This window comes from Pinus tabuliformis, chromosome 6, assembly GCF_031772625.1.
Source record: "Pinus tabuliformis cultivar Carrire ecotype Pingquan chromosome 6, CPIR1, whole genome shotgun sequence".
Lineage (NCBI taxonomy): Eukaryota > Viridiplantae > Streptophyta > Pinopsida > Pinales > Pinaceae > Pinus > Pinus tabuliformis.
In genome coordinates, this window is record NC_142292.1 from 172839522 (window position 1) to 172866517 (window position 26996).

The window sequence follows — 26996 nt, forward strand, 5'->3', positions numbered from 1 at the left end:
TCACTTCACTGCCCATAGAGAGTGGTTCTACGAGTATGAGAAATATGATTGTGGTGATCTTCTTGGGGGATGTCAGGAAGATTAGAATCGTTGGTCGTGGAAAAGTAAAGTTGAAGTTGCAAGGTGGAAGGGTTAGAACACTTCCAGGTGTTCTACATATTCCTGCATTAGCTAGAAATCTGATTTATGTAAGAAAGCTGGATGATGCAGGTGTAAAAATAGTGTTCGAGAAGGATACCTACAAGATGGTTCGGAGGGAACTGGTATTGATGCGGGGAGCTCGAATTGGAACTCTGCACAAGCTGCAAGGTAGCACTGTTGTTGATGGGTGCAACCGTTCCATGGTTCCTAAAAGTGGAGCAGAAAATATAGTGGTCTCTGGAGAGAAGACCATGTTGTGGCATCTGATGAGCCCCGAAAATGGGTAACTTATTAGGCTCATTTCACCTATTGTTATCCATTAATCCACCATTTTTCATAGTTTATGCATTTTTTTTTGAGTATATTTATGTTAGTTGAACAAATGAGGATAGTCACTTGACCATGAAGACTAATACGTGTGCATTGAAGATTTTTGGACAAATTTTGGAAGAAAGCCAAGCATTTATGACCCAGATGAAAACCCGGCATGAAGGAACAAGGGTGAGGATTCATAGGAAGGGTGTCTCCTACACTAAATGGCCCCTTCCTCGAATTCTCCACCCTTAGCTCGGCATTCAACAGGCCACCGAAAAGGATTCCCAAGGGCAGCCGAGCAGTTTTACGTAAAGTGACTGATCACTGGTAGTTTGAGCAGCCGAGCCCCTCGAGTTAGGGAGGGCTATTGGAGACCCTCATAGTGCATAAATAGGAAGGCTTCCAGCCTTCGTAGGTTACCTTTTTAACAGTTGTATTCCGCACTATAGTGCTGCTAGTTTCTCAGCTCATTTTGTAGCTTCTGCTGTACAACTTTCTTTGTGACATGGTTATTTTTGAATAATGGAAAGCAGTTTCATTTGGCATCAGTTCTGAGCTTTTTCCTAGGAGCCTACAGCTCTTGGGGTTGGGCCTAACCCAAGCGCCAAGGCCTCCTTCATGTACTGTTATATGTTCTTAATGTCTTTGCAAAATAATTTCTGTTAAGTAGATTACAACCTTGCTTGGTTACCTAGGTCATTGGTGTTGATTAAAAAGGTTTTTCATGTTCAAATTGATTTGATAGGTTAATAACAAAGAAGATCTTCAGAAAAAGGCCATCAAGCACCCTTGATCTCACCTCTCCCTCTGTGGGACCATGAGCTGAGACCAAGGTGTCCTTGCCGCCACCAAAAACACTATCTTTGCTTCATCATGCAATTGTTAGTGTTAGATTCTCATTTTCAGAAGTTGATACCAGTTGTGGTTACATGCTCAGGTTCATGATTGCTTAGTTTTCATAGCTATTTCACATGATTTCATTGCAAATAAACTTATGTTCATTTCCTTTGCTGCTATTTGGGTCAGATTAGGTTAAAGTAGCTAGGTCTTTGGTTTTCTGAGTCTTTGTCTGAATAGTTTGGAAAATAACTTGCAGAGCGCCTGTGATACCTATTTACCTACCCCTACTCCATTAATACCACCTACTCCATCCTCGAACTCTGATTCTTGCCTCACATTTGCTACGTTCCCTCACTTTGACCTAATATCCACATTTTTGTGCTACATTGCTCTACCCCTCCTTGAACAAAATCAGCCATCCTTATCACTCACCCACTTCGTTCGCCACGTCCTGGACCCCTCCACATCATCATCCAACCTCTGTACCCACTTCTTCACCTTTCTTCCACCATCAACCCTTCAAAATTCCCTTTCGGAAAATCCTGTAGAAACATCCTGTAGAAACCACAGAACATCATGTAGAAACGCTGCATACTTCCTGTAGAAGCTCACGGAAGTGGTTTCTTGAGATCCAAACACTGTGGAACTCTCGGGAATGGTGTTAGGGACCCCTTAAGCCCTATTCTAACTTTCCCAACCTCCTACAAGTGCCCTTACCATTTCCTTCCATTAGTCAACCTCTGCACAGTCAATGCAGTTAAGCACATGCATAATAATTTTACAAAATTATTCAAAAATACAAAAAGTTGTTGCTTTTCAGATTTCACTGCAAGAGTAGCTTAGTCACATGCATTTTACCTTTCTAGAATTCAACGGCATCCATTTCTATAGCTTTCATCCTTTTACTTGCACCAGTAGGGTTAGTCGGTCAAACTAGGGTTTGTTAGCGTTTGCGTTCCTTTCTAGCTTTCAACTTCTTTCTACAAGTAGATTAGCCTCTAGTTGAGTTAGCTTTCGTCCATCATGTTTAAAAGCTTTATCTAAGAGCTCATAGAAGTTGGCTTAAGCTCCTAGCGGACTTGTGCCAGCTGATCCAGTGACAGCTGCGGCAAGAGCTAGTACTTGTGCATATAGCATCGTCGCTTCCAAGTTTGTTACGAACTACCGGGTTGATAAAAGTACAGAAGAGAGTCCCAGGAGTTGCAGCGTTATTGCTGCAATACTGGATCCCACCATTCTTTTTGGTGCCATTGTCGGGGAAGCGTCAGAGTATTTGTGATTGATGCTTTTCTTCTATTTTCTACTACAACCTTCTGTTAAGTAGTTTATTTCATTTCCATTCTGCAATTTCATTCCTGCAAAAGTAGATTAGACCTTTCCTGCTTTCATATATTAGCATTTCAATTTTGCAATTTCATTCCTGCAAGCGTAGATTAGCATTTCAATTTTGCAATTTCATTTCAGCAAAATAGATTAGTCCTTTCCTGCTTTCATTTCAATTCTGCATTTTCATTTCAGCAAGATAGATTTTAGTTAGTTGCAATTCAATTTATTTCAGTTTTGTAGGTAAAAGCAGAGAAAAAAACAAAAAGCAAACAAAAATATTTCATTTCATGCCTCGTAGGAATAGAGACAATACCGAAAAATTCCTACCCAACACCCCCACCACATCACTGAGTCACCCTTCTCTCTTATTTGGTGGCAGTGATCCAGAAGAACCTATAGGTGAACCTCTAGAGATATACGAAGATCCTATAACAGAAGAAGAGCCAGAAAACATTCCTTGTGATACCATGGCTGAAAGTAGAAACGGTACAGAAGATGAGTAGAGAATGAAGGTGCCTTTCCCATCCGAGAGACCAATGGGGACATGAAGATGAAAAACATAAGCCCCTCAGCCTTACCTCATTTCCATGGATTGGCCACTGAAGACCCTGATACCTTCCTGTTTGAGTTTGCTGTCCTTTTTCGAACTTATGACTATGCATAAGATGAGAAAAAGTTGAAACTCTTTCCCTCTACCCTCAAGGATGCAGCACTACGGTGGTTCATGGGGTTACTTGGAAAAAGTATCACAACTTGGGCTCAGATGCAGCAAGCCTTTAACAACAAATACCGGGACTACTGTAGGTCAAAGGAAACAAAGGGAGAGATCTTTCAGATGACCATGGGAAGTGATGAGTCTTTAGAAGACTATGAAGAAAGGTTCCAACTTAGTTATAAAAGGGCGAGGTGCACACTTGACCCCGAGTCTCTGAAGCTGGTTCTGCTCCGAGGAGTCCCTGAAGACCTTGTAGATACCCTCCATTTGCTAGCTGGAGGAGACATCTACCAACTACCTTATGAGGACATAAAGACTGTGTTTAGAAACCACTCTAGGGCAGCCCGGAAAAGAGGTAGGGGGAATCCACTTTCAGCTAGTACCACTTTCTCCAAGCATGAGTTTGCTAATCAGATGGAAGACCTGAAAAGTGAGATGAGACAGACCATTGCCATGCAACTGGATACTTTCTGAATCCAACAGAAGAAAGAGGAAGCTGAGAGGGCTTTGGCCATTTTTTGTCCCAGATGTACAAGGAAGCATCCTAAGAACGAGTGTCCATTTCACTCAGTGGAGGTATGTTTTGTTTGTGAGGAAGACCACCCCACGAACCAGTGCCCAACCTTACCTGGACTTAAAGCCATGTACCAAGGGACTGAAGGGACCACTGAGCCACTCTACTTCCTCAACCAAAGGAGGCCGCATGGATCTAGACCTTACCAGCAGGGGATGCAAGGGACATCCCAAACTTATTACAAACCCAACCAATCTGCTCATATTTCTTCTTGGGGCCCCCTTGCTCATCCTTCCTGGTCCGCACCTCCTCTTTGGTCTTATCCATCTCAATACCATACTCAACCTGCTGCTCATTCGTTTCACTCTCATGTCCAGCCACAACCTCAGTGGAATGCTCCTCAACTGGGGTGGAGGCCCCAATACAACTCTCCTCCCGCTATTTTGCCTCCACCTCCTACTCAACCACAACCATTACCTCATGCTCCTCCCAGACCACCTCAGATGCCTGCTCAACCGAACCCGAACCCCAACAACAGACAGGCCCAGCAGGTATACACTGGAGAGATGACATGCCCTACCTATGCTATGGAGAGTTAGGAGATCAACCTTCGATCTGGAAAGGTCCTTGCAGATCGCCAACCTCATCCCCTACAGGATGAGGAAGGGAAACAGGAAAGTGAACACAAAGCCATTCCACCCTTTCCTGAGAGACTAACAGTAGCCACGCAACCAAACCCAGAGGAGACTGAACTCCTGGGCGAACTTGAACAATTGTGTGTGAAAATCCCACTTCTCCAGGCCATAAAAGATGTACCAATCTACAACGAATTGATCAAGGAGAAGTGTTTCAGGCACCCAGGAAGGCGCAAGAAATATGCCCCGACTATCAATGTCATAGGACAACTGTCTGATCTGATGTTGGGGCAAATAATCTGTCCAAAATATTTAGATCATTGGAGTCCTGTAGTTGACGTCCACATCAATGGCACCATAATTCCCCACACCTTGATTGATCTAGGGGTTACCATTAATGTGATGAACAGGGACACTATGCTTAAACTTAACCTTTAGAGTTCTTAAGAAAGACCTCGACAGTACTGCAGTTGGTAGACTGCTCCACCGTGACTCCTGAAGGGATTGTGGAGGATGTCCTGGTCTCTGTCGATTCTTGGGAGTACCCTACGGACTTTTTGGTCCTTCAGCCAAAGGAAAAACTCACGGGATACCCCCTCATTTTGGGAAGGCCTTGGTTAGCTACTGTGGATGCTTACATCAGTTGTCGAGTTGGGAGCATGACCATAAAGAATGGGCCTACGTCTAAACAGCTAGTCCTATACCCTCCTGCCCAACCTCTGCTAGAACATGACTTACCTCTCTGGTTGGAGGAGGAAGATGAGGATGAAGTCTACTCTGCACTAGTGTGCACAATGGAAGCCACCCAGGGAGGTCCTCAAACCGAGGATGACCTAATTGAGAATTTGATTCAAAACCCACCTCCCAGGGTGTTGCCATTAGAGGAGTTGGTGGAAGGTACACAAGCTAGCGCTTTAGTGGACCTCTGTGTGGCTGATCCGACCTCTCCCAGAGTTAAGAATGTGGAGTTTGGCCCTGAAAGAACCTTGAAGATCAGCTCATCCTTATCTCCCTCTCAGGAGAAGGAGCTATGTAGCCTATTGAACCGCCATTTGGAGGCTTTTTCCTAGAGCTATAAGGAAATGAAAGGAGTCCATCTGTCGGTCTGTACCCATCACATTTACATTAAAGAGGATTGTAAACCAGTCAGGCAGCCTCAGAGGAGAATGAATCGAGCCCTTAAGGACATCGTTAAAGAAGAGTTGCAAAAGTTGTTGGATGCAGGATTCATCTACGCCATCTCAGACAGCGAATGCGTTTCTCCTCTGGTGCTTGAACCCAAGAAAAATAGGAAGTGGATAATCTGTGTAGATTATCGAGAACTTAACGAAGCCACAAAGAAGGACCATTTCCCTTTTCCCTTCATAGATCAAGTGCTAGATGGGCTGGTAGGAAAGAAGTTCTTTTCTTTCCTAGATGGGTTCAGCGGGTATAATCAAATCCAAATCAGCCCGGAAGACCAAGATAAGACCACCTTCACTTGTCCTTTGGGAACCTTTGCCTACCGGGTCCTTCCCTTTGGACTATGTAACGCTCCTGCCACTTTCTAGAGAGCAGTATTGAGCATATTTTCTGAGCTGGTTCACGATTCGGTGGAAATCTACATGGATGACTTTACTCCTTATGGGTCTAACTTCCAAGAAGCATTGTCCAAATTGGGAAAGGTCTTAACCAAGTGTATCGAGATGAACCTGTCCCTCAGTCCTGAAAAGTGTGAATTCTTGATGACTGAAGGGACCGTGTTAGGTCATACCATTTCTCAGCAAGGATTACAGGTGGATCCTAACAAAATTGCTATCATTCAAAAGATTCCACCTCCTCAAAAGGTAAGAGATGTTAGGAGTTTTCTAGGCTTAGTAGAATATTATAGAAGATTCATTAAAGATTTCAATAAGCTAGCCTCGCCATTGTTTGGCCTCTTAGGGAAAGATGTTGAGTTTAAATGGACTAACGACTGTCAAGGGGCTCTGGCTGAGTTGAAAGATAAGCTGGTGTCTGCCCCAATCTTGAGAGGTCCAAACTGGGCCCTACCTTTCCACATCCACACTGATGCCTCGAACAAAGCCATAGGGGCAGCCTTAGGACAAGTTGAAGAAAAGCTACCATATGCCATATACTTTGTCAGCAAAAACATGTCCAAGGCATAATTAAACTATACTGTGACCGAGAAAGAGCTCCTAGCCGTAGTCCATTCCCTAAACAAGTTCAGATACTACATCACCGGTTATCAAACATTCGTACACACTGATCATGCTGCGATTAGATATTTAATGAATAAGCCTGATGTAAATGCTCGTATCATTAGATGGTTACTCTTGTTGCGGCAATTCGATTTGACCATTGTGGACAAGCCAGGTAAGGAAAATGTTGTTGCTGATTTTCTGTCTAGATTGGATTTGCGTGCAGGTGAAGAAGGGACAGTGGATGACCAGATGCCAGAAAAACACTTGTTTGCTATTTCAGTACTCTCTCCATGGTTTGCTGATATAGCAAATTACTTGATCTCAGCATAGTTCCCTCCACACCTATCCTCAAGAGAGAAGCGCAAAATTGTGAGGAAAAATTCCCCATTCACTTGGATCGGGGGCAACTTGTTTAAACTTGGCCCAGATCAGATCTTGAGGCATTGTGTTAGGGAGGAGGAAGTTTTTGACATTCTCCTAACCTGTCACGATGGACCCTGTGGAGGCCACTTTGCAGCAAAAAGGACTGCCTTCAAAATTATACAGGCAGGCTACTATTGGCCCACTCTTCATCAAGATGTCAGAAGATACATCATCCAATGTGACCGATGTCAAAGGATGGGGAAACCGACTCCAAGGGATGAAATGCCCCTCCAACCTCAAGTGACCTTCGAGCCATTTGAGAAGTGGGGCATGGATTTTGTGGGTCCTATCAACCCTCCTTCAAAGCAAAGGTCTTACATCATTGTGTGCATAGACTACCTAACAAAGTGGGCAGAAACCAAAGCAATCAAGGCAGTGATAGAAGAAAAAGTGGTTGAGTTTTTAAGGGAAAATATCTTCTACAAATCTGGCTACCCAAGAGAGCTAGTCACCGATCAAGGAAGTCAGTTCACCTCTAACATGATTGAAGACCTACTCGCTCATCACAAGATCAAGAACAGAACTTCCACCCCTTATCATCCGCAAGAAAATGGGCAGGTGGAAGTCACTAATAGGGCTTTAGAAGGAATTTTGACTAAGGTGGTGAGCAGCAGCAGGAAGGATTGGGCAAATCGCTTGGTTGAGGCCACCTGGGCCTACAACACCACTTGGAAAACTACAACATGTTTCACACCTTATGAGCTGGTCTACGGGAAGAAGGCTCTGCTGTCCATAGAATTCGAGGACAACACATTGAGTGTGGCAGCTCAGCTGGACCTAGATCTTAGCCATGCACAACGGGAAAGGTTACTACAGCTGAATGGATTAGATGAACAGAGAATGTAGGCCCTCCTCCACTCCAAAGTAGTTCAACTCCAGAGGAAGATATGGCATGACCGACACCTTCATGAAAAACAATTCCAGCCAGGAGATTGGGCACTGCTGTATGACTCAAGACACAGGGATTTCAAAGGGAAACTAAGGACAAGGTTGTTAGGACCATATACAGTGGAGAAATGCAACGACAATGGTTCAGTCCTTATCAAGACCATTGATGAAGAAGCCATCCCCATGCTCATCAATGGGCATCGACTGAAAATATACAGGAAACCCCTTTTGAGGAAGGAGTTCATTGAAACCTTGGACAAATCAGTGTTGGTAGTGGAGCAGGGCCCTGTCTCTACTCCACCCACACCTTGATCATCAAAAAAAAAAAAGAGAAAAAGAAAAAAAAAAAAGGAATAAAAAGATCCCTGGGTGAAAACCTCTTAGAGGTGCCTGGGGTAGATAGTGAGGGTGAAAACCTCCTGGAGGCGCCCCAGTTGTCTCATAAAAAAAAAAAAAAAGACAAAAGAAAGAAAAAAGAAAAACATGCCTAATCTCTGTGGAATAATTGCAGGTTGCAGGGAATGTATTGCAGGTTACGAAGGTCGCGCAAAGCAAGGACAGGGGTCTACACCAGGCTACAGGACACCCTCGTAGACACTTCCTCCATGAACACTCACCTCTCCTAGGATTTGATCATATTCGGGGGTGGATTTCACCTTCTACAGGAAGTTCTGCCTATTCTACAGGCAGTCTTCTACAGGAAACATCCTGTAGAACCTTCGGGCAAGACAAAATCGATCTTGGAGGGAAATCTGAAGGTTGGGAGCTTTTTTTCAGGCCTACAGCCACCCTTGTTTCCACCCATCACCATATGGCACCGTGTTCCATCTCTTTACACCTCCGTCACCCATTTGGTTATGTGTTCCTGCACAGTCATACAAGAAACCCTGTTTTCCTCAGATTGATAGCATTTTTTTTTTTTTTAGTGACAAGTCATGTAACAGAGTCTCGCTCACCCTACCTGTCCAAAATCCATCTAGACTCTTCATCAACGAATCCCTCATCCACAATATAGCCCTGCTCATTTAGCCTGCATTCCAAGAGGAGAAGCAGCTACAGGACATCCTACAGGAATCCTGTAGCAGCTGATCCCTCTGGAAGACATACTCTGGAGGTAGGGACAGCTGAAATCAACAAAGGGAACATGAAAAAGGCTCCTCCTGGACGTGAAAACATCTTTGGCAACCGAAAGCCAACAAAACCTGTGCATGCAGCGTTGACAACCAAAGGATCGGGTTCCAAAACCCATGCATACAACATCGACAAATGAAGGAATGGGTTCTGAAACCCGTGCACAAGGCAGCAGCAAGCGAAGCAGTGGTTCCAAGACCCAAAGTCTGCATAACGCATCCACGGCTACGCAGGTAAGTGTCTAACCTCATTCGTCAATTGCATAAACTATATTTCGAAAACTGCATGACTGTGAAAATGGTTCGGATTGAACGGGATTGGTGGCCAGTCAACTGGCCGCCCTCAGCTAGTTACATAGCTTCGTGGGATCCGAACAGGCTCAGTTACGTTCAAAACTGTCGACGAGACGTGCATCCGACACGTGTGGAGTGTCCAATCGGGGAAAATCATCGGGGCTGGTAGTGGTGGCGGCGGTTAATGGCAGAGGGGAGGTGATGGCGGTTAGGGACACGCAGAGAAATGATGGTCGTGACATTGGATCAACGGTTCGGTCCAGCCACCTCATCCCCTTGCCACGAATTGCGCCGCAGTTAAAAGATACTCGGCTGAAGACTCTCACCACCTGCTGTTCATTTGCACTTGCAATGTCCTCGGCCGAAGTATGTGTCCTCTGCTCCCAAAAACTGCTAACCAGTCGTTCCCCATCGGTTTTTCAGCCTATTTCAAAAATCTCTTGCCTACCGGGTTTGTTCAGAGGCACAGTGACATCCTACATAAGCTGGCAAGAGTTCTACAGGAAGCAGTTCTACAAGAAGAAGCTCTATAGGAAGTTCGGAACAGCTTTCCAGACCAGGGAAGCCTGGACTTTTCTTCATCGAATTTGGATTTCCGAGAGAGGTAGGCTCGAAAACACTGTTCCATGCATGGTATGTTTCGAAAAGGTGGTGAAATGAACTATCTCAAATTGGGGAGTCCGAGAAAAATCCGCCTGTGAGTTGGAAATAGCATTTTTCTTGTGTGTTACACGATATTTCTCAGTCATTTTTGCGTCAAAATTCTCCTCCATAGTTCCTGTTAAAAAAGAAAATTCTCCTGTAGGAAAGATACGCAACTGTGAGGGCTAGCCTGTGTATGAAGAATTTGAATTTGCATGTGTGTATGTATGCTGGGAATAAACATTAAGCTCTGTACTATGTCTGTGGAAACCCAATTTCTTCCTTCATAAACGGACATCTGAGTTCTGGGCAGCAACAGCCTTAGAGCCAGGGAATTGGTGCTAATTGATAGTTGAAATCCCTTCTCAAAGTTCAGGGGGGAAATCCATAAAATAGCATTCCCTTTTCTAATCAGAGCATAAAACAGGGCACTCTCACCATGCCAGGGGGGTTTATCAGGAAAGAACCTTCAGATCCCAACAAGCTATGTGAGCATCCAGAGGTAGTGGACCTCTTCACTCATTCCAATTGGATGTCCTTTTGTGACAAAATTCAGGGTTATGACGATGAGATAACGGAGGATTTCTTAATGTCCCTAAAACCTGAATCAAAGACACAGGGCACAGTGAATTTTAGAGGTTTAACCCTAGCAGTTACCCCTAAGCTCATTAGTCGTGTTACTGGTCTCCCATTAGGGTTCCCTTGGAGCAAAGAAGAAAGGTCATTGGGCCACGCAGCCAAGAAAGCATTCTTCCTGCCTGAGGAACATCCTGCAGAAGACAAAAAGGGGGTCCAGAGAGCCAACTTACCTCCTCTCTGGAGCGAAGTCAGTTTCCAAATCATGAAATAAATTACCTGTGAAGGGAGATTCAGCATTGTCTACGGCTATCATTTCAAGTTGCTAAATGAACTAAGACATGAAATGGATTTACCTCCAGAATAGAAGTTGAGAATCCCCTATTTTCCTCTGCAGTCATTAAGTGAATGTGCCACAAAATTGAATTTCGGGACACCGGATCAGTTAGCCCATCATGAGATCATCAAACTTTTAGTGGAAGATGCCCTCCACACCTACACTGTCCCCCTCTCTTGGGAAATTTTCCGAAACATGTCCAAAGATGACGATATTAGAATTTTGGCCAAGGAGCTCACCTCATCCAGTAGTGAAGAAGGTGAACACACTGAAGCAGGAGGGGAAACTAGTGGTAAAGAAACATAGAGCAACCAAGCACAAGCAGGACAAAAAAAGAAAGAGGGAAAGGGCCAAATTGCTGAGCCTAAAACAGAGCAAGGAACAACAGCACAAACATCAAGGGAAAAGAGACTACAGAAGAGAGAAGAGAAGGCAGAAACATCCCAAGTAAAGACTGGCATAGCCACAACAGTCACACCAAAACAAAAGGTAGAGACAGATCCTGAAATGACTGCAATACAGGCAGAAATAGTTGACACAGAGGCTTCTACAGGAACCATGGAAACAGAACAGCAAAGGGGAAAATCACCAGAAATATTGGCAAGAGAGGCAGCGGTCGTGCTTGCCGCCTTAAAAACACCTCCAAAACAAAAAGGGAAGCGAAAGAGGCAAACCTCCATGTACTTTAAAGCAAGGAGGAGCACACGGATCAAAGTAGGCAGACCCCAACCACAATCAAAGGAGCCTATTGTCATTGAGGACACAACACCTAAACCAAAAGAAGGGTCTCCATCAAAGATATCCGTCACATATGAGCGAGGAAGCCCAAAAACTTCCACCTGGAGAGAGAGACTGAAGACAATGGACTCAAAGACAATTCTACAGGAAGCTGAGAAGTCTCTACAGGAAACTCGGGCTAAGCTAAAAGAGACCGAGAAACTGGAGGAAAGAGCGGCCAAACAACCACAGGAAGAAGAAAAGACAGAGGAAATAGTGGAACCAAGCCCCCAGCCTAGCCTGGGCTCATACTATAACCTGTTAGAAGCCGGGAAGATAATTCCCCAGAAATTTGCGGTGCCACTCTTCTTTGCACTGGAAGAAGAAAGAATTAGGACTCACACTTGGATGAGGATTTCCAAGTCCAAAGGTATGGTGGATATAGGCCACCTGGAGGAACAACTCAAGAAGTCAAGGGGATAATTGGCCATGGTGAAGCATGTGGAAAGCATTCAGAGGGCCAAACTACAGGAAGAGAATGAGCTGCTGAAACAGCAGCTACAGCTACAGGGAATCCATAAGGAAGACAGGCCCTCCATTCTAGGAGAATAGCAACAACAGGGAGAGCCTCCAGTAGGCAAAGAAACCTCTGATGAATAGGAGACAAAGGATGGGCTGCAAGCTGAGATCGAGGCACTCACAAAACAGCTACATGAGGAGGAGTTGCAGGCAACAAAGGAGATACAGGTACGTGAGAAGGAAGCCTAGCTGGCCTACATGGCCAGCTGGGCAATAGAGGTTGTACAGTGTAGGCAGCCTGCCAAGTCATACGCTTTGTACCTTAAAGATTAATGGTTACAGTTCTAGATTAACACCTTGGCCCAAAGGCGCACTACTCCATTTCAAAACTACCATCAATTCATGGCTTTATGTGATAGTAGCTCATCAGAGGACAAGGCTAAATTATCAGAGTTTTATTTACAAAACCTATCCCTTCCAAACATGAATTCGTGGGATCCCAACGCTGTGGTAGGAGATGTGCAACTTCTGGCCTTGACCTCTTGGTTGAATCATGAGGAAAAAAGGGCAGCAAAGGTCCGAGATATTATGAACAGGGAACTCAGTGAACCACTAATGATTAGATCAGAGCTGGAGGATCCCTCAGCATTGATAAGCGCCCACCAGCACTTCGACAACAACCCTCAGGAGTTACCAAATTAAATTGAACGACAAGCTCAAGCTATGGCCCACTTTGAGGACATGGAGAGACTGTTGGGGGATAACTGCCTTCATGCTTGCACCAGGAGGTGGAATACACTGCCCCACAGTTTGAAGATAAGAGAATACCACTCTCCAACGAGGATGAGGGAGGCCTTGGCAAGGGTACCCCTCTAGAAACAGTCAATGAAAAATCTACAGGCCAATTGGATCAGCCTAAAATTCAGTCCTCCCTTGCTTTTGGGATTGTTGGAAGGAGTTAAGGAAGAAGAGGAAAACAGGGAGTGGGAGGAAGTGGAAAGAGAAGCTGGATTTCATGATAGGAAAGAAGACATCACCTCAGAGGCCTGGGACGTGAGAGAAAAGGTCAAAGCTATCAAGGATGATGACCTAATCTAGTTGCTCAGAGGATGAGCAACACGTTTAGCAGGGGGTGATGATGAGCCCTAAAAATGGGTAACTTATTGGGGTCATTTCGCCTATTGTTCTCCATTAATCCACCATTTTTCATAGTTTATGCATGTTTTTTTGAGTATATTTATGTTAGTTGAATGAATGAGGATAGTCACTTGACCATGAAGACTAATACATGTGCATTGTAGATTTTTGGACAAATTTTGGAAGAAAGCCAAGCATTTATGAACCAGATGACAGCCAAGCATGAAGGAACAAGGGTGAGGATTCATAGGAAGGGTGTCTTCTGCACTAAATTGCCCCTTCCTCGAATTCTCCACCCTTAGCTCGTAGTTCAGCAGGCCACCGAAAAGGATTCCCAACGGTAGCCGACCAGTTTTGAGTAAAGTGACTGATCACTGACAGTTTGAGCAGCCGAGGCCCTTGAGTTAAGGAGGGTTGTTGGAGACCCTCGTAGTGAATAAATAGGAAGGCTTCTAGCCTTCATAGGTTACCTTTTTAACAGTTGTATTCTGCACTATAGTGCTGCTAGTTTATCAGCTCATTTTGTAGCTTCTGTTGTACAACTTTCTTTGTGACATGGTTATTTTTTAATAATGGAAAGCAATTTCATTTGGCATCAGTTCTGAGCTTTTCCTAGGAGCCTACAGCTCTTGGGGTTGGGCCCAACCCAAGCGCCAAGGCCTCCTTCATGTATTGTTATATCTTCTTAATGTCTTTGCAAAATAATTTCTGTTAAGTAGATTACAGCCTTGCTTGGTTACCTAGGTCATTGTTGTTGATTAAAAAGCTTTTTCAAATTCAGATTGATTTGATAGGTTAATAACAGAGAAGATCTTCAGAAAAATGCCGTCAAGCACCCTTGATCTCACCTCTCCCTCTGTGGGACCATGAGCTGAGACTAAGGTGTCCTTGTCGCCACCAAAAACAATATCTTTGCTTCATTATGAAATTGTTAGTGTTAGATCTCATTTGCAGAATTTGATACCAGTTGTGGTTTCATGCTCAGGTTCATGATTACTTATTTTTCATAGCTATTTCACATGATTTCATTGCAAATAAACTTCTGTTCATTTCCTTTGCTGATATTTGGGTCAAATTAGGTTAAAGTAGCTAGGTCTTTGGTTTTCTGAGTCTTTGTTTGAATAGTTTGGAAAATAACTTGCAGAGCACCTGTGATACCTCTTTGCCTACCCCTACTCCATCAATACTACCTGCTCCGTCCTCCAACTCTGATTCTCGCCTCACATTTGCTACGTTCCCTCACTTTGACCTAATATCCACATTTTTGTGCTACATTGCTCTACCCCTCCTTGAACAAAATCAGCCATCCTTATCACTCACCCGCTTCGTTTGCCACGTCCTGGACCCCTCCACATCATCATCCAACCTCTGTACCCACTTCTTCACCTTTATTCCACCATCAACCCTTCAAAATTCCCTTTCGGAACATCCTGTAGAAACATCATGTAGAAACCACAGAACATCCTGTAGAACCCCTGCAGACTTCCTGTAGAAGCTCACGGAAGCGGTTTCTTCAGATCCGAACACTGTGAAATTCTCTGGAAGGGTGTTAGGGACCCTTAGGCCCTATTCTAACCTTCCCAACCTCTTGAAAGCGCCCTTACCATTTCCTTCCATCAGTCAACCTCTGCACAGTCAATGCAGTTAAGCACATGCATAATAATTTTACAAAATTATTCAAAAATACAGAAAGATGTTGCTTTTCAGATTTCACTGCAAGAGTAGCTTAGTCACATGAATTTTACTTTTCTAGAAGTCAGCAACATCCATTTCTATAGCTTTCATCCTTTTACATGCACCAGTAGGGTTAGTCAGTCAAACTAGGGTTTGTTAGGGTTTGCTTTCCTTTCTAGCTTTCAACTTCTTTCTACAAGTAGATTAGCCTCTGGTTGAGTTAGCTTTCATCCATCATGTTTAAAAGTTTCTTCTAAGAGCTCATAGAAGTTGGCTTAAGCTCCTAGTGGACTTGTGCCAGCTGATCTAGTGATAGCTGCGACAAGAACTAGTACTTGTGCATATAGCATCGTCGCTTCCAAGTTTGTTACGAACTACCGGGTTGATAAAAGTAAAGAAGGGAGTCCCAGGAGTTGCAACATTATTGCTGCAATACTGGAGCCCACCATCATCAAAGGCTTGGACATATTGGAGAGAAGGGTCTTCAAATACTTCATGGGAAAAGTATGGTATAAGGTATGAGTAATAGCTCTCTGGATTTTGATTTATGTGAAAATTGTGTACATGGGAAGTAGGATCGGGTGAGTTTCCCCTTTGGTGGTAAGAGCGCGAAACAAATATTAGAGCTTGTGCACAGTGATGTGTTTGGACCTATGAAGGTTCCATCACTGGGTAAGTTTGTGTACTATGTATCATTTATAGATGACCTCTCAAGGAATACATGGATATATTTCCTTAAGAAGAAATCTGAAGTCTTTGACAGGTTTAAAGAATTTAAGGATCTGGGGAAAAACCAGACAGAGAAGAAGATAAAGGTGTTGAGGTCAGATAACAGTGGAGAGTTTTACAGTAAGGAATTTGAAGAATTCTATAAGAAGTGTGGTATAGCATGATAGAAGACTACTCCATATACACCTCAGCAAAATGGAGTTGCAGAAAGAACGAACAAGACATTAATGGAAAGGGTAAGAAGCATGCTTAGTGGTGTCGAGTTAGGACAGGAATTCTGGGCAGAGGCGGTGGAGACAGCATGTTACCTGGTCAACAGATCACCTTCATCAATGTTGCAGGATAAGACTCCACAAGAGGTATGGACTGGTAAGAAACCCTCTCTTTTATATCTGAGGGTATTTGGATGTGATGCATATGTACATGTTCCAAAGGAGAAATGAACCAAATTGGATAGTAAATCTAAAAAGTGCATCTTTATTGGGTATAAGGATGGTTTAAAGGGTTATAAGCTCTGGAACCCAGTAACAAGGAAGGTTATGTACAACCAAGATGTGGTGTTTAGAGAGTTGAAATATTTTATTAAACACGAAGTCCAACCAAAGGAACCTAAGAAGATAGAGTTTGAGCTAGAGGAAGAATCAAACTCTACAACAAAGGAGGAATCAGAAGATGAAGAGCCACAAACTCCGGGTGTGAGAAGATCAGTTCGAGAAAGAAGGTAGCCAAAAAGGTATAGTCCATTTGCTTTTTGTTCAATTTTTTCTTTATCTATTACTGATGACGATCCCAGCATTGTGAAGGAAGCAATAGATTCAGAGGATGGAAAACTCTAGAAAGAGGCCATGGTTGATGAAATGGCATCTTTGCACAAAAATGAGGCTTGGGATCTAGAGAAGTTTTTGGCTGGAAGGAAACCCATTGGCAACAAATGGGTGTTCAATAAGAAGACAAATACAAATGGAAAGGTGGAGAAATACAAAGCTCAGTTGCTAGCAGAAGGTTATTCCCAGGTGTCAGGAATTGATTTTGATGATACTTTTTATCCTGTTGCCAGGGTATCTTCTATTAGATTACTTTTATCTGTTGCTGCTGCTTTTGATTTTTAGGTAGAACAGATGTATGTGAACACAACATTTCTTCATGGGGATCTGGAAGAGGAAATCTACATGAAGCAACCTGAAGGCTTTGTAGTGAAGAGTAAGAAAGAACTGGTATGCAAGTTAAAGAATTCTTTGTATGGGTTAAAACAGTCACCAAGAATGTGGTATCAAAAATTTGATACATTTATACAAGGACTTGGCTTCACCAGAAGCAAAGCATATCACTGTGTGTATTTTAAATTAATTGGTGACCGTGTTATTTATCTGGTCTTGTATGTGGATGATATGTTGCTGGTTGGAAATGACAAAGAAATTATCCAGGATTTGAAGACCCAATTGTCCTCCAAATTCAACATGAAAGTTCTTGGTGCTGCAAACTATATTTTGGGCATGGAAATTAAAAGAGATCGGGCAAAGAGGAAGCTCTGGTTAAACCAAAAGAAGTATGTCGAGACAATACTGCAGAGGTTTAATATGCAGGATAGTAAATCGGTGAAGGTTCCTATCCCTGTAGGTGTGAAGTTATCTGTTGAATAGTGGCCCAAGACACAAGAAGAGGAAGAGGACATGTCCCGTGTTCCATATGCAAGTATAGTCGGTAGCCTGATGTATGCAATGGTATGTACTAGACCAAACATTGCATATGTAGTGGGAGTATTGAGCAAGTTTATGTCAAAACCAAGGAAAGAGCACGGGATAACAATGAAGCGAGTTTTCAGGTATTTGCGTGGCACTAGTGATTATGGTTTGTGCTACCAAGGAAGACCAAGATTGGATAGAGTGTTGGATATTCATGGTTTTGTTGATGCAGACTGGGCTGGAGATCTGGATTAGAGAAGATATACAAGTGGGTATGTGTTTAACCTATTTGTAGGTGCAGTTAGTTGGATGAGTAATAAACAATCTGTAGTGGCACTATCAACTACAAAGGGAGAATACATGGCAGCCACTCATGCAAGCAAGGAAGCAGTTTGGTTGCAGAGATTGTGTTCAAGTATGGGGTTAGTAGAAGGAGCTATAAGGATAGACTGTGACATCCAAAGTGAAATTTTCTCTGCAAAGAACCCTATATATCATTCAAAGACAAAGCACATTGATGTTCAGTATCACTTTATGAGGGATATGATCGAAGAAAAAAAGGTGTTGCTGGTAAAGGTGGACACTTTGAAGAATACTGTAGATGCATTGACAAAATCTGTGAGCTCTCTTGTGGCCCCTTGTGGAAAGAAAACAACAAGTGGGAGAATGTTGAGTTGTGTTATATTCTTTCCACTACTAGCCCACGTAGTTAACCCGATGGTTAGAGGGGGGGAAGAGCCCCCCCTTCGTTGCACCGATTGCATAGCGGAGGGGTCACAGGGGGTTTGAGGGGTGCAGGTAACCCCCTTCTATGGGGTCTGGGACAGTGCCCCAGGAAATTTTGTTTTTGGACCCTATATTAGGTTGGGAGGACCTACCTATTGTTGGTTGTGTTATATTCTTTCCATGACTAACCTACGTAGTGAACTGGGGGGTTAGAGGGGGGCGGGTAGCCCCCCTCTACGGGGTCTGGGGCAACGCCCCGGGAAAATTTTTTTTTTGGACCCTATATTAGATTGGGAGAACCTACCTAATGTTTTCTGTCCATGGTTTTGGACGCAATGGTTTTCGGTCCATGGTATTGGATGCTTCGGCATGTATAAATATGTATTGTAACATTGAAAGGAAAATAATGAAAAATCAAGCTGGTAGTCCCGGTTTTGGGATCCAGGGGAAAATCTCTGTGTATGTGGTTTATGTGTTATGCTCTCACATTTTTTATTTTCTATGTTTTAGAATTCGTATGCAGGTAATTTCTGTACGGAGTTAAAACCTACATTTGGTATCGAAGCTGTTTTGGCTTCAAGGGGACGCATTTGTTGCTGAGGGGTTTCGCTCGGGCCTGTGGTAGACCCTGTTTAGTGGGAGATTTGCGAGATCGATTCTGGTGGTAAAAGAAGATGGCGAGCAGTGGAAAGATAGAGATTGAGAAATTTAATGGTCAGAGTTTTGAGTTGTGGAAACTCAAGATAGAGGATCTGTTGGTGGATAAAGATCAGTGGATCGTGGTAGATCCGAGTACTAAACCAATGGGAGTGTTCGATGAGGAATGGAAGAAGTTGGATCGGAAGGCAAAGAGCACAATGTGATTGTGTGTCTCAGATTCAGTATTGTTGAATGTATCAGGGGAAGCTACAACGAAGGCTTTGTGGGACAAGTTAGCGACTTTGTACCAATCTAAGTCTCTAGTGAATAAACTGTTCCTGCGGAAAAAGCTGTATAACTTGAGGATCAAAGATGGAGACTGAGTGACTGAGCATCTGAACGCATTCAATACTGTGGTAAGTCAGTTAGCATCTATTGATATTAAAATTTCAGATGAAGATAAATGCATCAATTTGTTGTGTTCTCTACCAGATTCATGGGATAGTCTGGTTATTGCAATAGCTAGCAATGCAACTACCTTGTAGTTTGATGAAATAGTCTCATCCTTGCTGATGGAGGAGAAGAGACGTAAAAATATGGTTTGCCAAAATGGTGATGCCTTATTTGTACGAGGATGGTCCCAGCACAGAAACAAAACTAAGTCATCGAGTGGGAGATCTAAATCTAGAGGGAGATCTAAATCTCCAGGAAAACCTGTAAAGGTGGTGTGCTGGAAATGCGGAAAGGAAGGGCACTACAAAAGGGACTGTAAATCTAAAGCTCCTAACAAAGGAAAGGGATTTGATGATGCTCCTTCTGCAAAGGCGAAAACCACCTCAGATGAAGGTGGGGATGTGTACTTGGCTTTTTCAAGTACACATGTAGATCATGAGGCATGGTTGATTGACTCAGGTGCATCCTTTCACTTCACTCCCCATAGATAGTGGTTCTACGAGTATGAGAAATATGATGGTGGTGATGTCTTCTTGGGGGATGATAGGAAGGCTAGAATTGTTGGTCATGGAAAAGTAAAGTTGAAGTTGCAAGGTGGAAGGGTTAGAACATGTCCGGGTGTTCTGCATATTCTTCCATTGGCCAGAAATCTAATTTTTGTAATCAAGTTGGATGATGCAGGTGTAAAAATAGTGTTCGAGAAGGATACCTGCAAGATGGTTCGGGGAGCACTAGTATTGATGTGAGGAGTTCAAATTGGAACTCTGTACAAGTTGCAAGGTAGCACTTTTGTTGATGGGTGCAACAGTTCTATGGTTCCTGAAAGTGGAGCAGAAAATCTAGTGGTATCTGGAGAGAAGACCATGTTGTGGCATCAAAGGCTTGGACATATTGGAGAGAAGGGCCTTCGAATACTTCATGGTAAAGGTATGGTAGAAGGTATGAGTAATAGCTCTTTGGATTTTGATTTATGTGAAAATTGTGTATATGGGAAGCAGAATCGGGTGAGTTTCCCCTCTGGTAGTAAGAGGGCAAAATAGATATTAGAGCTTGTGCATAGTGATGTGTTTGTGCCTGTGAAGGTTCCATCAGTGGGTAAGTCTATGTAATATGTATCATTTATAGATGACTTCTCAAGGAATACATGGATATATTTCCTTAAGAAGAAATCTAAAGTCTTTGACAGGTTTAAAGAATATAAGGCTCTGGTGGAAAACCACACAGAGAAGAAGATAAAGGTGCTGAGGACAGATAACGGTGGAGAATTTTGCAGTAAGGAATTTGAAGAATTCTATAAGAAGTGTGGTATAGCATGGAAAAAGACTACTCCATATACACGTCAGCAAAATGGAGTTGCAGAAAGAATGAACAAGACGTTGATGGAAAGGGCAAGAAGCATGCTCAGTGGTGTCGGGTTAGGATAGGAATTCTGGGTAGAGGTGGTGGAGACAACATGTTACCTGGTCAACAGATCACCTTCATCAACATTGGAGGATAAGACTCCAGAAGAGGTATGGACTGGTAAGAAACCCTCTCTTTGACATCTGAGGGTATTTGGATGTGATGCATATGTACATGTTCCAAAGGAGAAACGAACCAAGTTGGATAGTAAATCTGAAAAGTGCATCTTTATTGGGTATAAGGATGGTTTAAAGGGTTATAAGCTTTGGAACCCAGTCACATGGAAGGTTGTGTATAGCCGAGATGTGTTGTTCAGAGAGGTAAAAGATGTTATTACACATGAATTCCAACCAAAGGAACCTGAGAATATAGAGTTTGAGCTAAAGGAGGAAGAATCAGACTCTATAACAGAGGAGGAATCAGAAGATGAAGAGCCACAAACTCTGGCTGTGAGAAGATCAATTCGAGAAAGAAGGCAGCCAGAAAGGTATAGTCCATCTGCTTTCTGTTCAAATTTTGCTTTATCTATTACTGACGATGATCCCAGAACTGTGAAGGAAGCAGTAGATTCAGAGGATGGAAAACTCTGGAAAGAGGCCATGGTTGATGAAATGGCATCTTTGCACAAAAGTGAGGCTTGGGATCTGGTGGAGTTTCCAACTGGAAGGAAACCCATTGGAAGCAAATGGGTGTTCAAGAAGAAGACAAATGCAGAATGAAAGGTGGAGAAATAAAAAGCTCGGTTGGTAGCAAAAGGTTATTCCCAGGTGCTGGGAATTGATTTTGGTGACATTTTTTCTCCTGTTGCTAAGGTAACTTCTATTAGATTACTTTTATCTGTTGTTACTGCTTTTGATTTTGAGGTAGAACAAATGGATGTGAAGACAGCATTTCCTCACGGGGATCTGGAAGCGGAAATCTACATGAAGCAACCTGAAGGCTTTGCGGTGAAGGGTAAGAAAGAACTAGTATGCAAGTTAAATTAGTCTCTGTATGGATTAAAATAGTCACCAAGGATGTGGTATCAGAAATTTGATACATTTATACGGGGACTTGGCTTCACTAGAAGCAAAGCAGATCACTGTGTGTATTTTAAATTAATTGGTGACTGTGTTATTTATCTGGTCTTGTATGTGGATGATATGTTGCTGGTTGGAAATGACAAAGAAATTATCCAGGATTTGAAGACCCAATTGTCATCCAAATTCGACATGAAAGATCTTGGTGCTGCAAACTATATTTTGGGCATGGAAGAAGAGATCAGGCAAAGAGGAAGCTCTGGTTAAACCAAAGGAAGTATGTCAAGACAATACTGCAGAGGTTTAATATGCAGGATAGTAAACTAGTGAAGGTTCATATTCCTGTAGGTGTAAATTTATCTACTGAACAGTGTCCCAAGACACAAGAAGAGGAAGAGGATATGTCTCGTGTTCCATATGCAAGTGCAGTTGGTAGCCTGATGTATGCAATGGTCTGTACTAGACCAGACATTGCACATGTAGTAGGAGTATTGAGCAGGTTTATGTCAAAACCAGGGAAGGAGCATTGGATAGCAGTGAAGCGGGTTTTCAGGTATTTTCATGGCACTAGTGATTAGGGTTTGTGCTACCAAGGAAGGCCAGGATTGGATAGAGTTTTTGATGTCCATGGCTTTGTTGATGCAGACTGGGCTAGAGATTTGGATCAGAGAAGATCTACAAGTGGGTATATGTTTAACCTATTTGGAGGTGCAGTCAGTTGGATGAGTAAGAAACAATCTGTAGTGACACTATCAACTATAGAGGCAGAATACATGGCAGCCACTCATGCAAGCAAGGAAGCAGTTTGGTTGCAGAGATTGTGTTCAAGTATGGGGTTAGTACAAGGAGCTATAAGAATAGACTCTGACAGCCAAAGTGCAATTTTCTTGGCAAAGAACCCTCCTTATCATTCAAAGACAAAGCACATTGATGTTCAGTATCACTTTGTGAGGGATATAATAGAAGACAAGAAGGTGTTGCTGGTAAAGGTGGACACTTTGAAGAATACTGTAGATGCATTGACAAAATATGTGAGCTCTGAGAAGTTCTCTTGGTGTAGAGAAACAATGGGCATTTCAGGGCTGGAAAAATGACTAAACTCTCCTATGGCCCCCTGTGGAAAGAAAACAACAAGTGGGAGAATGTTGGGTTGTGTTATATTCTTTCCACGACTAACCTACGTCGTGAACCGGGGGGTTGGTTCCCCCCCTTCATTGCGGTGATTACGCAGTGGGGGGGTCACAGGGGTGTGGCAGCCCCCCCTGTCTCGGGGGTTTGAGGAGGGTGGGTAGCCCGCCTCTACGGGTTCTGGGGTAGCACCCCAGGAATTTTTTTTTTTGGACCCTATATTAGGTTGGGTGAACCTACCTATGGTTTTTGGTCCATGGTTTTGGACGTGATAGTTTTCGGTCCATGGTATTGGATGCTTTGGCATGTATAAATATGTATTGTAGCATTGAGAGGAACATAATGAAAAATCAAGCTGGTAGTCCCGGTTTTGGCATCCAAGGGAAAATCTCTATGTATATGTGTTTTATGTGTTATGCTCTCACATTGTTTATTTTTTGTGTTTTAGAATTCGCATGCAGGTAATTTCTGTACGGGGTTAAAACCTACACCTATGGTTTTGTGGATGATTTTTCAAACATGGTTTTGGACATGATGGTTTTCGGTCCATGGTTTTGGACGCAATGGTTTTTGGTCCATGGTATTGGATGCATTGGCATGCATAAATATGTATTGTAACATTGAAGGGAACATAATGAAAAATCAAGCTGGTAGTCCTGGTTTTGGGATCCAGGGGAAAATCTTTGTGTATATGTGTTTTATGTGTTATGCTCTTGCATTGTTTATTTTTTGTGTTTTAGAATTCGTATGCAGGTAATTTATGTACAGGGTTAAAACCTACAACTATTTCCACTAAGGCTCTCTAGTGACCAAGGCTCCACTGCTACCACTAAGGCTCTCTCACCACCAAGGCTCCACTGCTTCCACTGAGGCTCCACTACTACTGCTAAGGCTCTCGAATCTGCCACTATGGAACTCTAGCCACCAATGCTCTCAATTTTGCCACTAACACACTCCAGCCACCAAGGTTCACCAACTCTGATACCATATTAAAATGGGAGTTGGAACTTATAATATGAAACTAGCAGCTCACAGGTCAGCAAGTTACACTTGAGGACTTCCCAAGCAAAGAACACTCTATTGAGCTAATCATAAAAATCAGAAATATATAAGTTTACATCATTTTAGGGAGATTAGAACTAAATCCTAGAGAATGGGAACTAATCATAAACTAGGACATATGTACAACCAAAAAACAAACTCTCTCCAATAATACAATATTCTCCATTATTTTCAACTGTTTAGAGTTCGGATTAATCTAAGCTAATTACAGTCAATTACACTTGGATTCAAATCACAGTCGTTATAGCTATTAAGCTTGGATTCAAATCTCATAAAGGAAGGCAATTTTATGAAAAGGAAGGAAACTCGGATATCATATAAAAGGAAGGACAGTTTGGATGAGTCGAGGGACAACAAGAAGTGATGAAGGAATACCGAAGCTGTGTCAAGTTAAGGAACTACTGTTCAGTGTTCTATCATTTTTTTTGGCGATATTTCAAGGTCATATTTTAATGGCAATACATCATCAAGTTTTGGTACGAAGATTAGTATATCTATAGTTTGTTGAAGAGATAATCTTAGAGCAAAGAAGGTCGAAGAAATGGAGGAATCAAGAAGAAGAATGGAGGACAAGTATCTTGGTCTTGGAGTGGCTAAGAGGTCAAGGGTCTTGGTCTTGGCATTCGTTAATTGGAATCTCTATAAGAAGAATTTGTGTGGGTTTTCCTCTCAAAGAGTGAGAAGTTTTGGCCCTTGCTAAGAAGCCTACGTACTGTGTCACTTGTCTCTTTTATTATGCACACCGGTAATTGTCTTGATGAAGGAACACATTAATAAGATAACGAAGAAAATACTATAAGAAAAGCATTAAAAGTGCATCATAAGAAATTATCAAGTAGATAAATTGTTAACTTTTAAATGCCCTAGCTTTTTCAATATGGTATAAGAGCTAAGGTGCTAAAGTCAAAGGAAGGGAAGAAAAGAGACATTCAAGGATCAAGTTTGAAGAAGGGCATCAAAGCAAGTTGAAGTTTATGAAAGAAAAGGATCAAGATCTACATTGAAATCAAACCCTAATCGAAGAAGCAGTCTACAACAACAATATTTTTTGTTTCCGTAGTTATCATCAAAAGGCCACAAAGACCCTCATCAAGTTGTCTACAAAGCAAGATAGCTTGAAGGACCTTAAAAACAAATATCACATCATCTTGGAGAAATTCGAAACCCTAGAAGTTGTTAGGTCCCTATAATACTAGTGATTCCCCCATTACTATTGTCATTGAATCCCTTATTGTTATTGTTCTGCCCCTATTGTCCCTGTTACACAACATTTTCTCACTGTTCCTGTACTCCCTGTTCCTTGATCCTGGAGGACCTCTACAATGAACCCTGCATGCTTTGCCTCCATGAAGAAACTTCCATTGTGCCCCTCTTCATGAGTAGATCAATTCTCTTTTGCACCATTTCCCCTAAAACTTCTGTTTTGCCCAGTTTACAAGACCGACGCTAATGACCTTTGTCTTCCTCGCACCAATGTGTAGAGATTAGCAATATTCCCCGCACCGATCGATGCGACTGAGCTGTGTTACAGTCACATCGGTTCTCTTATGGAAAGTTTTTTAAATTAGAGCCGAAGCTTCCAGCTCTAGAAGATTCGTAACGGAAGTCTGGTAAATGGTTTGGCCGGATGGGGTCGAGGATGATAGTTTGGGCTCCTTTCCCCTATAATGATGGAACTACCTCAAGGGTTAAGTCCTTCTCCCATGAGAAGAGGATCTATCTCCCATCCATATTTCCTATATAAACCTCCCTTCTTCCCAAGCACAAACTAGTCATAGTTAGAGTGTTGGTTGAGTGTGAGTATACTATTTTGATTAGACAAGCAAGCTATCTAGTTGTGTGAGGGAGAAGTGTGTTTGGTTTGGAGTGAAGTCTAGAGGGAAGAGCCTTTAAACTATTGTTGTTTGAAGCCATCATGAAATGCTAGCAGAAGTGTGTGGGAACCTGGTCTTGTCAGAGTAAGACTGTGATGTCAAGACGAATGGTTGTAATCTCTCTTTGATATCAATATATGCAACTATCGATTGATTTCCTACATGTTTTGTAATATTACATATTTGTGTCTTGATGCTTCTTGACTCATTAAGTAGGTTGAATTGCAATTTGTCTATTATTATGTTTGTGTGTTGTTGTTGTTTACTTGTTTCAGGAACTTGAAGGAGGAACTGAGAGATTGCTGGAGCGAGCAAGCGTGGACACCATCAAGCAGGATAAGCGACGAAGAGGTAGACCCTCTTGATTGATTCTAACCTAAGGAAATATTCCATAGAATGTACCTGTTGTGACTAGACCCATTACCGGTCTAGTGGAGTTCGTTCGTGTCCGCACTTATAATTTTACTTCACCACAAATTGGCGACTCCACTGGGGATCCCATCTTTTGTTTGTTTTGGATTTCATGATTTTGTGAGAACTTTGCTAGTTTAACATTTTCCCTTTGGTTCTATTTCTTTTCTCCTACTCTCTCGCCTAAGTCTAAAATTCATAGTAGCAGACCTGGTCCCTATTTTGGGATTTTTTTTTATTTTTCCCTAGTTCCCTTGGATAGTGCATTTAATCGGCTGACAGTTGCACCGACCAGCATGGATTGTGGAGGAACAATCGCGCTGACCAGCCTCTAGCGCCTGTTGCCAGTTAGGTAGTCACGTTGATCTCTGTAAGTGAAGATTAGTGCTAGACCCTAATATTGGCCAGTGTGTTATGCTCTTGTGTTTTTTTACCTCATGAGCCCTTTTTACTGTTTTGTCCCTCGTTAGGAAGCTACTTTTCATTTGTTTTTCTTGCTTGTTAGCTTGTCATCTTGCTATTTGATTGATTGATTCATTGAATGGCTAGCGACACTGGGAAATCTAGCTAGTTGTCCATTCAACAGCTTGTGGACTCATCAAGTCTGGTTGTGGGTGTGTTTGCTCCTTGCATTTGTTTTTTGGTCCCTCTTACGACTTTCACCTCTTTTTACACAAGTTTGAAAAAGTTTCGTTTACTAGTTTGAACGTCTTTTTCCGACATAGATTACATTGCCAGCCTTGTGTTTCATAAAGTCAGTGTTTCAATGATATGAATGAACTTCTCTTTTCATGTTTGCATCTGCTTGAAGAACTCATAGTCTCGAAAAATGTTTCATTGGAAGATTATATGTGAAATGTTTATTT